Here is a 10,149-nt window from a genome sequence, read left to right as displayed (position 1 = left end):
TTCACTTCAGAAAAAGCAAGAATCAAATGTGGAAAATTGTCACACTTCCTGATCCTTCAGTCTATTAACTAGACTAAATGCTTCTTACTCAAGTGGACTGGTGGATATTTACTGATTAAAAGAATCCCACCGCTCAGAAGCAACCACTCTGAAAATTCTAGTATATGTTCTTCCAGAATTTTCAAGGCATATAGAAAAACATTTAATTTTTTATGATACTGGAATAACACAATCCATATCAGTTTGTAAACTACATTCCCTGATTAACAATATGTTGGGAAATTATTTAATTATGAATAGAGATATACAACTATTAGTGGTTTTATAGTTTTGCATTATGTTGATTTATCCTGATTTATTTAACTAATCTCTATCAATGGTCATTTAGATATTTCTGATTTGTATACTAAAAATGATGCAATAATGCACACACAAACACACACATTGCAGTTACCTGACTTTTTTTTTTTTTTTTTTTTTGAGACAGAGTCTCACTCTGTTGCCCAGGCTAGAGTGCCTTGGCGTCAGCCTAGCTCACAGTAACCTCAAACTCCTGGGCTCAAGTGATCCTTCTGCCTCAGCCTCCCGAGTAGCTGGGACTACAGGCATGTGCCACCATGCCCAGCTAATTTTTTCTATATATATTTTTAGTTGCCCAGCTAATTTCTTTCTATTTTTAGTAGAGATGGGGTCTGGCTCTTGCTCAGGCTGGTCCTGAACTCCTAAGCTCAAACCATCCGCCCGCCTCCCAGAGTGCTAGGATTACAGGTGTGAGCCACTGCACCCGGCCTTACCTGACTATTTTTTAAAGATAAATTTCTACAGGTACAATGGCTGGCTTAAAAGATATGCACATGTAAATTTTTGATACAAAATGTCAAATTTTAGAAATAGTGTATAAATCCCACAGCATACTAATCTACATATCATATATTTTTTTAAAAAAGTTTTAATGTTATCTTAGAGTTACATGTTAACATTTGTATGTCTATAATATTTATGACTTCCAATTCTACTTAAGTAATTATTAAAATGGCAGTATTTCATTGTAGCTTCTTAGTAGCCTGTTAACAAAATACTGGTAACAAGTGTGCATGTTATATGATTTGCATAATGCTTATAAACCAGCTGTTGTTATTTACAAACTGCTGATGAATAAAACTACAGTAGCCAACTACAGTGGCTAATTGTTGAGTAGAATGCACTTGATCAAGCACTTATCTTGTAAGCATCTTAAAACGAGCAGACTACTTGACGTAGGAAAACTCAAGGAGGGGGAAGCTGTTCTTTCCCTCTCCTATCAAACTTTTGTAGCTACTTTGGAAGGTAAGTGGTCTGGGTAAGTGATAGTCCAAGTTTAATACACTTGTATTCCAAAATAATGTTCATTTTAGTCAATTTCTCCATTGGTAAGGTACAGACAATAACACTTGTATAACGGCTGCCTGGCAGAAATAAAATGGGATGGACATTAGATAAATTCCCCAACATAGGTTCTGGGAACTTTATGCTAGCATAATCTTCACAGCCTTATCATGAGACAAGTAGGAATATTATGAATGAAGGAACTGAAGTGACAAAAATGTAATAGTCAGTGGTAAAATTACCTGAAAAAAACCTATCATAACTTAGATTTTCCCACTTCATACTTCATCTATCAAATAAATGGTCCTTGAATAGGAAATGATTATACCCTTTACTAATTAGTGATTCTTTGCTTGTGACAGGATTTAAAATAGGACTCTATATCTTAGATTTGGTTTAGGCTTCTAGAGAATAGATGGCAATCAGTCCCTAATTCCAAGGGGAGGTTGGAGACCACCAAAGCAGGACTTGCAAATGAGGTGCCTGAGACTTTTGCTTCCCCACCCCAGGATCACTGTGGGGTCACACAGAGCCTTTAGCTAGGAGATTAAAGGGGGGAGAAAAGGAAAGGAGAAATTAGAAGAGCTTAGGAAGAGAAGAGTTGTGGTGCACTAAGCACGTGCTAGCACCACCCAGAAGCTCACGGAAAGAAGCATTGATGGTCTAGTCAAAAAGCTCAACATGTCTCCTCTGGAGTTTGGGGATCACAGCTGCCTAACATCAGACTCCCACATGATAAATCTGCCTGGCCAGTCTCTCTGAAGGCAGGGTGGAGAGAGATTGTTCCATTGGACTCAATATGGTCCTGGCATGAGACGGTGGCCTGGGTGGTGTCCTGCCCAGGAAGATTGACTGCCTGCATGAGACAATTCAGCAGGGAGTAAACTTTCTAGATTCCTAAGAGGTGGAGGAGGCGCTATAAACAGTCAGCCAGAAAGAATGTTCACTGACTTCAAGGAAATGCAAGCGCAGGATCTGCAGCAATGGAGGAAGAAACGTGTGGTGTTCTCCAAAGAGCACCCAGAGGCATGTTTGCTATTAACGGTAAAAGTTGACCTTACACATCTGTCATGTCCAGAGGAACCAAGACAACTTGGTACCAGTCAAGTGGTGTCAATAAATATATCTACCCTCCCCACACCTCTTGCAACTCCAGAGGAGGAATGAGAGGCCAGGGAAGAGTAGGGAAGAAGAAAGAGAGGCAGTCTCTGGGGAAATAAAGAAGCTAACCAGGCACATGTTTCCATAACTGGTGGCTCAACCTAGTGAAGGGAGAATCTTTAGCTTCAATAAAATTGAAAATTCTATTTCATGAAAATAATATTTTAATTAATGACCAGAGGCTATCTAAGGGACTCGAAGGACCTAAAAATAACTTGAAAAGTCATGGGGCAAAGGGGAGAAAAACAAAAAAGGAAAGAAAAGTTGTGATATTGGTCTTAATTTTTTTTCTCATTGTTTAAATTTTTTTTTCTAAAGATTGTGCATGTCAAGTGAGAGAGTGGTCTTAATTTTATCCATGAGGCAAGAGGAGAATTGGCTCCACAGAAAGGTTTTGAAGAATAATGAGAGATGAAAATTAGGTTGCTTCATGATTGCAGACTCTGTGTCCTACTATTTCAATATAATGATTGTACAATAAACTAAAAGAAAGCATTATTTTATTATGCAAAATATAATAGCATGTATACAATGCACATAAGTATTTGACAGTCATAGTCTGTCAAACAGCAATTGGATATTCACAATATGAAAAAGGCAAGTTCTTATTATGGTTCTTCAATGAAAGAGGCACTGTTAAGTAACAGACTTGAACTTTGTAATGTGAATATCAATCAGCCCAAAGGTATTGATTGAGCTCCTTCTATGTGTCTATTTCTCTTTCTCTTTCCTGCAAAGGAGTTTAAATTCTAATTAAAACATCATTAAAATCCTCATAAAGTCTGGTTCCAACTAAAAGTACAAGTTTTGGAATTTAAAAAACCAAACTATTGGAAGAAGTTAATAAAGGTTGCCTTTTAAAAAGTTGAATTTTAAAATGTGTGTTTTAGTATTCAAGTAAGCTTGGTTTTGTTTGAATTTAACATGTGCTTATTCCTGAAATTGATATTTTACAATTCTGAAAAACACCTAGCAGTAAAGTTATCATACCTTATCTATCCAAAAATCAGCAGGTAGCCCAAATCTATTTACACTCCATAAATATTTCAGTTATAGAAACAAAAGACTACAACAACATAAATATCAAAGAAATCAATACCATAAAGACTGCTAACAGTATGTGAAACTTTTATAAGATTTATCTTTAATATGAATATATTTTTCATATTTTTATTTCTAAATATCTTCCATAACCACACATTTTAGCCTCACCTCAGGATTCACTAACACACAGTAAGAAATGGACTTTTTAAACAATTTACTTTAAAACATTATTACAATAATCATTACAACAAAACTAAAATTAGTCTCTCTCAACCACAAGAAACTTTCAGATCATATTTTCTTGCTAAATTATTTTTATCTCCAAAAAAGGCTTAACAAATGTTAAATGAGACATTTAAAATAAGAATCACGTAGATATAGTATTCTAATTCTTTCAGAAATGAGGAACATTAAAAAAATGAAGAAAGGAGAAGAGAGACGAAGATAGAGGAAAAGAGGGGAAATTGAGGAAAACCTTAAGTGAATAAATAAATTATAACATATCAAGTGGTTGGAGTTTCATTAAAAGCAGCACACGTTTTGACTGTAACAGAGTCCCAGTAAAGTTGACTCAATGAAAGTCATTAACTAGATGTTATTGACATTATAGGGGGGAAAATCTCTCTAGATCCTGGAGTTGCAAGATGGAAGAATAGAATCCTGGAGTTACTGGTGGCTCTCTTGCCAACAGGAGAGGATAGCTGGGCTGAGAATAAACACAAAGCAAAGCAGAGCTGAAGGATGGAGAGAAAGTTTCCCATCAACACATTTGACCCCTTGGATTCAACAGGTCCTGTAGAACAGAGCCACTTTCATTCGTGGGAGCCAATAAAGCCCTTTTATTGCCTGAGGCTAATTGAGTTGTTTGTGTTCTAACACTTGCAAATGAAAGTGTTATGATTAATACAACTCAAAAGTAAAATCTATTTTACACAAATAGTTAGAAAATTGAAATAGATTAGGTTATTGTTGGTGTGGGAGACTGGATGATGGCTTCACAGATGTTCATGTCCTAATCTCTGGAATTTGCGAATATATTACTTTACATGGGAAAAGAGATGTTGCAGGTGTGATTAAATTAAGGATTTTGCAGAGATTGTTTTCAGATCAAACAGGTAGGCCCAATGTAGCCACAAGGATCTTTATAAGAGGGAAGCAGGAAGAGCTGGAATCAGAAAGAGAAAAGGCCAGTTGCAGAGACTGGATAAGAGGAGCAGAGATAGAGTGATGAGTTTTGAAAATGGAAAAAGGGGCCACAAACCAAGCAGTCCATGTGGCCTCTGGAAGCTGAAAAATAGATTCTCCCCTGCAGCTTCCAAAAGGAATCCGCCCTGCCAACACTTTGACTTCAGCCTAGTGAAACCGATTTTAGATTTCTGGCCTCCGGAACTGAAAGAGAATACTTTCGTTTAATTTTAAACCACCAGATTTCTGGTAATTTGTTATAGCAGCCACAGGAAACTGATGTAGTTGGACAAAACATTTTTTGTTATCCAAAATGCTTTACATGCTTAAAAGAATTACCCCTCTCGCAAAGTTAAAAATAGATTTTGGGTATACTGAATTGAAAAATGAAATTCTATTCTCTATTAAAGCAGCAAGACAGAGGCAGACATTCTAGACCTTCCAACTTTTCTAGACTGGAATTGACTCTGATAGCTTTTGGTGTTGGATTGATATTGATGGTATTGATTTGAACCAAAATATTTTCCTTCCCTTTGACTACTGAGATATATGAGAACAGTACATCTAACGTCCAGATTTAAATACCATTTTCCACTAAAAAGAATCAGAACCTGTTGGAGAAATGTCTGATTACAGGGCTGGAGCTAGGAAAGTGTAAGATGAGTCTGGAACATCTTTTTATGCCACTTTTTGTGTAATAAAGTACTCAATGAATGAAAGGGTCATGCCAAACTGATACAGAAGCCAGCCTGAAGGAACTCCCATTGACCAGATCAAGAATAACGTGAGCATAAAAGTAAATAATGATAAGAAATTATAACCCATTTTATAAACTAGGAATTCTTGAGCTCATATTAATATAAGTAAGTAAATATGGAGAAGAGAACTTTACACTAGAATGGCAACTAATAAATATAGAAGGAATGCTTAAATCATAAAAATCAAACATGGCAATCATCATCATAATAATAATTGACTCAGTCAAAATATATCAATGAATGCTAAAACTAATGGGTGAAAGTTTGATGAAGAATGAGTAATTTATATATTTACATATTAACAGAATCAAACAAACTGCAAAAAGAAAAAAAAAATGCATTGAGCAGCCCTGAAGTCCAATTTACCTCTGCACAGAAACTCTCCCCAAATACTTATTAATTATAAAGGGAATTGAGTAATTTTACAGTGGAAACACTTGACAGACATCACCTCAATTAAGGATTCAAAGTAAACACCATCAATAAGGAAATAATTTAAAATTGTAGACCACCTGATAGAATTCAATGAAAGGAATATACCATCACTTCTATGTTTCTGTGATGTTCCTGCCACATATATGTAATCTGAATATAATCGTGAGAAAACATCAGAAGTACTCCAAATGGGTGGTATTCTACCTAATAACTGGCCTGTAAACATCATGAAAGTCAAAGAAGACCGAGGTTCAAGATCAAAGGAGATTAAAAAGAAACAATTAAATGCAACATGTGATTCTCAACTCCATTTTTTTGCTATAAAGCATATTATTGGGTCTTGGCAAAATGTCAGTGGAGTCTGTGACTAGATTGGAGTAATATAGCAAGTTAATTTCTGATTTTGATGATTATATGGTGTTTGGGTAGGAGCATGTCCTTGCTTTTGGAATTACACATTAAGTAATTATTAGGCTGTAATGGGGTATCATGCCAGTAATTTATTTTCAAATGGTTCCAACAACAAAGAAAGGTTCTTTGTACAATTCTAGAAAACGTTCTGCAAGTTTAAAATTATTTCAAAATAGAAAAAATTAATACTATGATTAAAATTTGAAAAAAAATAAGCCCATAATCTACAGTTACATTTGCATAGCACTTGTGCCACACCACCATGGCAAGACAAGGCTGATTATGCTGGCTTGATTATGGCTGGTCTTAATAATCAACCAAAGCCTAAAAATGATGTACATAATTTAAAAGACCACTTTATGGAATTTAAAGGTCCATTTAGCCACAACTTTTTCCTCATTCAGAGACATCTATTACTGAAATTGATGAATTCCTAAATCTCCTCCTACAGAGAGCATTACCTATATAGTACCCATCAATGATCGCCTACACAGTATCCATTCCCCCTTCTCCTTTTCTATTATAACATAATTTCACTCTTGTTCAGGCATCTGTCTATTTCTTCCACCACTACCAATGTTTTTAAAAAGGAAGTTGACAACTCTAACACCAAAATGGGCCTCATTTATCTAAGAGTAATCCCTTCCCACTAGAGAGATCACTTTAGCTAATCCAATTAATTTCTGATACTCCCCTGGCCTCAAAAATTGGTTTAGGAGTTAGCCTGAAAACTAATCTGAGCCAGTGAATCATAAAGATGGGTTTTCTCAGTGTTTCTGTAAGAAATTTCATAGGGTTTTTTTTTTCTATTTTAATTTCAAAATATTAAGGGGGCACAAATGTTTTTGTTACATAGATACACTGTATAATGCCTAAGTCAGGGCTTTCAGCATGCCCATCAGCAAGTGAGTACTCATTGTACCCAATAGGTAAGTTTTTATCCCTCACCCTTCTACCCTCCCCTCTTCTTACTTTCCAATGTCCTTTATATCTCTTTGTGCCTGGTGTACCCATCCTTTAGCTTCCACTTATTAGTGAGAACATGCGATATTTATTTTTCCATTCCTGAGATAGTTCACTGAGGATAATGGTGTCCAGTTCCATCCAAGTTGCTGCAAAAGACATTATTTCATTCCTTTTTATTGATGAGTAGTACTCCCTGATATATGCATACCAAATTTTCTTTATCCACTCATGAATTGATGGGCACTTAGGTTGATTCTATAACCTTGTAATTGTGAATTGTGCTGAGATAAACATTTGAGTGCAGGCCTCTCTTGATAAAATTATTTCTTTTCTTTTGTGTAGATACCCAATAGTGAGAGAAACTTCTTAGCTTTTAAAAGCAAAATACACTCCCTACTGTCTTCTATATATTTCATTATATGGAGCCTAGAACTTCTAACAGCATTTTGCCACCACAAGGCAAGTCAGTCTGAGGAAAAGCCCATCATACTAAAAGCAACAAAGCTTCAGCCAGGCGCGGTGGCTCACGCCTGTAATCCTAGCACTCTGGGAGGCCGAGGCGGGTGAGGCGGGCGGATTGTTTGAGCTCAGGAGTTCGAGACCAGCCTGAGCAAGAGTGAGACCCCCCGTCTCTACTAAAAATAGAAAGAAATTATATGGACAGCTAAAAATATATATAGAAAAATTAGCCAGACATGGTGGCACATGCCTGTAATCCCAGCTACTCAGGAGGCTGAGGCAGAAGGATCGCTTGAGCCTGGGAGTTTGAGATTGCTGTGAGCTAGGCTGATCCCATGGCACTCTAGCCTGGGCAACAGAGTTGCCAAAAAAAAAAAAGGCTGAGGAAACTGCAAAGAAAAGGAGTTGTACTCACTAAGATAAACCAGCCCTGAAATCCATCCTGCCTTTGTACTTTAGTTACTTTGTGAGCCAATTTAAACCCGTGGGATTGAATCTAATTTTATTACTTGATTCCAAAAGTATACTAACTGATAGAATCTGTAATTTCAGGTTTGAAAAGATGGCACACACAAACCAGTCTTTGCAGGTAATTTCTCATTTTGTTCTCCTTCTGAAGCCTAATATGAGAATAAGAGATAGAAGAAGAGAAATAAAGACAAGAAAAAGAAGGGAAATGAGTCTGTTTATTAGTTGGATAGAAGTCTGGAGATGGGTATTTGCATATACATTTAGAACAAGAAAAAGTATTTTTTTAAGAAACATGCATATTGCACTTACTATGGCACTATTTAGATGGTTTATAAAGTTAACTTATTTGATTCTTATAACAAATTTATGAGGAATTGTTATTACCATCATCAGCATTTCCAATTGAAGAAACTGAGGCACATGGATGTTATGTAATTGGCCTAAGGTCACAAAGTTAGCAAGTGGCAGAGACAATTGACATCACTATGTTATATTAAAACCAAACAATGAAAAGATCAACCTAATGAGGACACTTCAATGTTATGTATATTATATTACAAGATATGGCATGTGGTTAATTCATATGCAAACCTAAGATTATATCAGAGAAACTAGATATTTCTCAAATATCAGAAAAAACAAATGAACTATTATTTATCTGAAAAAAGATAATTGCTATATGTCTATGTTTACTTAAAAACACATGAGTGGATAGTAGCACAAACTTGGTAATTATAAAGCATAGTGTATTGAAGTAGAAAAGCCTGCTAAAAACCCTGTTAAAAATAGAAAAAGAAAAACTTCTCTTGTTAAAAATGGAAGGTGTTTGGAGTGTATAGTGGGAAATCTGAACTATAATTTTAACTGTCAATTAGGAAATAGTACAAGGCACAATTTTCTTTTTTGCACAGTACATTTTGTATCTTTGCTCATTCAAGTCTGTATAATTGACACCTGAACTTCATTTCTTATCACCTATGCCTGCCTAGTCTATAATTCCCATACACATTTGGTCTAACAAACCTTCTCTAGGTTTAGAAGGGAAGGAAGTGCAATTAATGCAAAAAGAAATCCTGTGTTCCCCAACGATTTGTATATAACTTAGGGAGACTGACTGTCTCTCCTTGAACAAATTCTTCTTGAATTTTTCCCTTTCAAAGCTGTCCATTATGTTTGAAGTGGATGTAAGAGGAAAAAGAGGCCTAAAGATAGACAAAGAGAAGATGAATAGGAAGAAACTCTCTTCAACCTATCATGACTGAAGTACTTAATGACGCTTTTAAATATTTAAATGCTGCAATGTCTAAATTTTAAAAGGACAAACATAAATTTGAGCATACAGTAAGGTTAACAGCATAATTTAAAATGTTTCTGCTTGCAACAAAGAAGCTGAACAAAAACAAATCATCAGTAAAACTCCCCTGGACAGTTTTTAAGCTGCCTGGCTCATTTCACAAAGTCCCCAAAGCCTGTCTAAATTGTTGTAGTTAGCATCTTCATCTTAGCTATGTCCAATGTATGCTACTTTCACTATATTTTTTCAATTCTCCCATTAATAGATGGCAGAAAACTTGTCTTTACATTTATTTTTCTCATAGTACAAAGGATATGTCATTAATAAATTTGAATAAATGAATGAAAATTAGAATACATTAACTAGGGTCTCAACAAATACATACAAAACATTTTTCTAATTCTATACCACTTATAAAATAATTTTATTATTAAGTTTACTGCAGGTTTATCATTTTATCTTTTCTTTTATAATATGTTGCTATTCACAACCATAACTTATTTAATGGTGAGTAACTGAACGGGAATGTAATCCCAATTATTATGGGAAAATGCAATGTGTTTATAATGCATTTTCCATAAATGAATTGGAAAAAGTGAG

Source organism: Eulemur rufifrons, chromosome 17 (assembly GCF_041146395.1).
Source record: "Eulemur rufifrons isolate Redbay chromosome 17, OSU_ERuf_1, whole genome shotgun sequence".
Lineage (NCBI taxonomy): Eukaryota > Metazoa > Chordata > Mammalia > Primates > Lemuridae > Eulemur > Eulemur rufifrons.
This window is presented reverse-complemented; position numbering follows the sequence as displayed.